General features: G+C 35.5%; 1 long non-coding RNA gene across 2 annotated transcripts in view; it reads right to left on the reverse strand.

Moving 5' to 3' along the window:
* LOC106467467 overlaps positions 1-4,370 on the reverse strand; it is a 7,210-nt gene extending 2,840 nt beyond the window's left edge. For both annotated transcript variants that reach the window (XR_001291332.2, XR_002612423.1), the window contains exon 1: positions 4,308-4,370. This is a non-coding gene — a long non-coding RNA (uncharacterized LOC106467467). The remainder of the gene's footprint in view (positions 1-4,307) is intronic.
* Between the last annotated feature and the right edge of the window lie 150 nt (positions 4,371-4,520).

Genomic DNA, 4,520 nt, shown 5'->3' on the forward strand with positions numbered 1-4,520 from the left:
AAAAAATAATATATGTATTCCTCTTGAACAGGGTGTGGATGGATCTTCACCAAAATTGGTATGGAGGTTTATTAGGTCCATGTGGGGGTACATACAAATTTTGTTTTGTGGTTTTTGTGGGCGTTTTTCACCACTGTTGAATTTGGTATGAAGGTTTGTTGGGTCCATGGGTAGATACATACAAAGTTTTAGTATTGCAGTTTGTATTGGTGTTTTGCATTTTTTACAATTACATATAAGGGAATCAACTTTATGTCCTAAGATAACCTTTCATTGATCATGAATTTTCATAACTTCCGTACATGGGACGGGTACTCCAAATAGTAAAAAAAATAATATATGTATTCCTCTTGAACACGAACAAGATCGTTCAACTGATTATCTGCTAATCGCACTTCGTCCGCCAACATCGGACAAATATCATCTTTGATAATTACTTCCACTTCATTTTTTTCTTAACAAAAAATATGGCAAATTTAACTGCTGACACAAACTATTAATAATGCTTATTTAATGTCCTACATGTATTTCAGATTTACTGGAGCCACCCCAATGCAGACATAACTCGGGTGCGTGTCATATATGTAATAAAAGAGTCTGTCTGGAATAATTGTTTAAGAAAGAGAACGATCGGTCAAATCAAGAATGTGTGTTGTATCTTAGAAGTCGAGAGGATAATATTTTTCGAAGTTGTGAAGTTATTTTCAAAGAATGATGCAAAAATATTAGTTGTTTTTTTTTTCAATTGAGGAAGTCAATACAGCACCATCAGCGAGATTTGGATATGTATGGGAGCACTCCAGTCAGAAGTTTAAATCTCTCCCAGTATTGCGAAGGAGTTGAAGAATGTCAGAGCTGGCTACAAACCTAGTAACAACGACGCCTCTTTGCAGAGGAGAGAGAAGCTATAAGAACATCTGATAATGAACTTGATATGGTTTGGGAAAGGAAGAAGCAGCAAAGATCCAGTAATATTTCGCAAACTAGATTGAAACTGTGTAATTTCTGAGTAAGTTCAGCTATGATATTTGATGTAAGCCAAGATAATATATCTTCAAAATTTTCTACACAAGTAGTAGAATTTATGATGTAGGAGAAAGCCAGAATGAACATAGATGAATCACGACAATGACGATAATCCCAAATTAACGAGCGGAATAGTCACAAAAGATCCACTGTTCAGCAAGGTAAAACTGGTCTATGTGGTGTGTTGTGATAAGTTGGGATACGTAAGGAACTCGCACAGGTGAGAGTAGTTGCAAGAATGATTATCAATGAACTATCATTATCAATGAAGGAAAGGTATATATATATCTTTTCCAATATGATTCTTTTAAGAAGGCCAAATGGTGTTAAGGTAATTGAAAAAGATCGTATTTTTTGTTGACATGATCACAGGTTACCTTGGTCAGTAGTTGAACCTATATGGAGATATGATCACTACCTACAGGATTACACATGGTGAGAAAGAGAAGTTAGATTTGCTGAAGCTGTAAGAATATCTGGCACACATTTGATGTGACTTGGAGAAGAATTAGGCAATACAAATCCAGTAATATTCCATAAAGTAGATTGAAACTGGGTAATTTCTGAGGAAGTTCAGCTATTTTAGTTCATGTTAGCCAAGATAATACATCTTCTAAAATTTCTATCCGAGTAGTATAAGATGTTATGAGGTAGGGATACACCATGACGAACATGCATAGTAGCATATTGTGATCATTATAGAAGGAAAGTAGTGAGTGAGAATAAGAAGTTCAAGAAAAGTGTTCTAGGGAATATAATGAATCCAAATGGCTAGGTGCACACGATCACAGATTGTCACACCACCTCTGCTAATACCTGATGGGTAGTTACAGCGATGGGGATTATAGCTAAAAAATTTTGCTTTTTGTGTTGGTTTTAGGACAGTCTCGTTGAGGATAATACAATCTTAGAATCCCTCATCTAGTAAAGTTACCAAAAGAGGCTGATTTGTGATGAAGAAATGAGCATTAACAAAATATAATTTTAACAGTCAGTCTTGATGTATCCTTGTTTTTCAGGATCTCATAAATAACAGAAATTCAAGTGTGTGTGGAGTCCAGAATATGTAGCTTGAATATTGAGAATAAAAACAGACTTAAATGAATAGTTGATACTGTCCAGGATAAAGGCTCTTAGAATTGAGTGAATATTGTGTAGAGTAACAACAATAACTCAGAGACTGTTTTCTGTAATTGGGAGTTTGAAGATGTAACTGGACCAGTGCTACCAAAAGCAGCTACAGTAACGGAATCATCAGGTCTTAAAAGTGGGTTTCCTCGGCATTTGTAGGAATACTTGGAAGGGTCTAGCTGACAGATATTGCAAATGGGGAGGAGGAGTTCAACAATGTGTACAGACTGGCTTATTAGACCTTGCTACAATACTGGCAATTTTTGCAGTCAAAGGTTGGAGTTGAGGTGCCTTAGAAGCTTCCACTCTATGTCGTTTAAAGATGAAAGTACCATGTTGATGAAGGTAGTCAGTTACATCAATTCTTTCTGCTAAAACACGAATCATGAAAATTAGTTCTTAAGCATTTAAGATATGCAATGCCCGCCTTATCGACGTCTTGCGTTTAAGTAGTTCTGGAATTATTTTATTTTCAGTAATAGTTGAAACATGGAGCTCAACAAGATGGAGGTTGTTTAAGAAAAGGGGCTCCGAGCTTCTGTATGGTACTTAGTACCTAACTTTGTGATCCTCATTTTAATACAAAGGATGTCAAATAGCTGAGAATTATAGTTCTTAATGACCATTCCATTACGAGTTTATATGAAATGGTGGATGTCTGCTCGAAGACAGTATTTATAGATCTCACAAACAGTGTACGAGTTTTATAGAATTTAGAGTCCATTTGACATAGTAAAAATACAGACAAGTTTCGTACATAACTTGTATTCATAAGAGCCGATGTCAAAAGTGAACTGGTTGGATGAGACATAGAAGATGGGGAATTTTACACTAACAGAAGGAGCAAAGCGATAGGCAAGATGTAATTTTGGCATAAGGTGGCATAATAGCAGTTTCAGTAAAAACAGCAGCAGGTAGTGTAGAATGATCTGGTTCCAGTGTAGCTGTCGAGAAAGTATGAACATAGGATGGCATGGATTTCTTGCAGTCATTGTTGCTGTAGGCAACTCTGTTAGCTCAACCATATCGTGAAGATCCATCACATCAAACAAACTAGAATGTATCCAATACATATGTATATAGAAATCATGAACGTCTAATAGTCCAGATCAGGGGTTCTTAAACGTTTTTGCTGGGCTTCCCTTGAGAAACTATTCCAGGCTGCGACTACCCTCACACCCACGCTGATAGCAAATTACTGTACATGTTCTAAAGTATCCAGATAAATAGGATTATAGATCTCTAGACTGAAAAGTGAAAACTGGGGCTTTTTTCCATACAATGACACTGTTACAGTTCTGAAACAGTTTAAGTTACAATAACACACTTTTTACTATTTACTAATTAATATGATGCTTATTGCACACTATTTTAAAACCAGAGACAAAAAAAATTATTAAACTCTTATCTAGTTAAAATAATAATAAATGCGCCTAAGTTGTCTTGAACCTACCCAAAAGAAAAATTTTGCTTCTTTGTTTTCATTTTCGTGGCTGGGTAGGTCTTCAAATCTTAATTCCTGCGATTGTACAATGAAGGTTAAGTTTAAAAAAAAAATAGTTTTGGAATGTGAGGGAACAATTAACCTATCTTTGTTAGGTGATTCTCTAAGTACAATTTACAGGAGCCATGTACAATGACAAATCGCAAATATCAAACTCTCATTGAGATACAGGCAAACTGAGGCCATTTAATACTTTTTCTGACCAGGACAAAAAAAAAGGCTAAAAACTGGGACGTCTCATAACTCTAAAGATGAGGTAATACAGTGGAAACATATCTGTAGTAATAACAAGACAAACGCTTAATTCACCAACAGGAAAACTTCACTCTGCACTTACAATCGCCACTGCACTGCAACAATCAACCCCTCTCTTTTTGTTCTTTTAGAGGTTTTGGAGCTTTTTAATTCAATGTTTATCAAAGGATTGCAACGCAGTTAAACCGCAGTTAGAACTTAAAATAATGTTTGAGCAGTTTATGCAGTCAGAGTATATTTTTCGAAAATAGTGCAGGACATAGCCATAACTTTGACTCGATAATAATGGCGTCATTATGACTCGCTGTCACTTTTAAGTTAACAGGTACTACTACTAAATGAAAATTCCAACTATATTTGTACTGTATTTCTACTAAACAAGCAAACATACCTTTATTTCAGTCCAGTGCATACTCCCAAATTCGTCTCTTCAGTTCCTTCTAGTGACTGTTGATCGCTCGTAGCTCCACCATGGGACCAATACTTGTATATATATATATATATATATATATTGTGTAGTTGTGACTAGTATTTCGTTAGTTAGGACGAGTATTTAGTTAAACGTAACGACCGTAATGTCTTGTTAGGTTTTACGTTTTCCTTC

Source organism: Limulus polyphemus, unplaced genomic scaffold, assembly GCF_000517525.1.
Source record: "Limulus polyphemus unplaced genomic scaffold, Limulus_polyphemus-2.1.2 Scaffold2624, whole genome shotgun sequence".
Taxonomy (NCBI): Eukaryota; Metazoa; Arthropoda; class Merostomata; order Xiphosura; family Limulidae; genus Limulus; species Limulus polyphemus.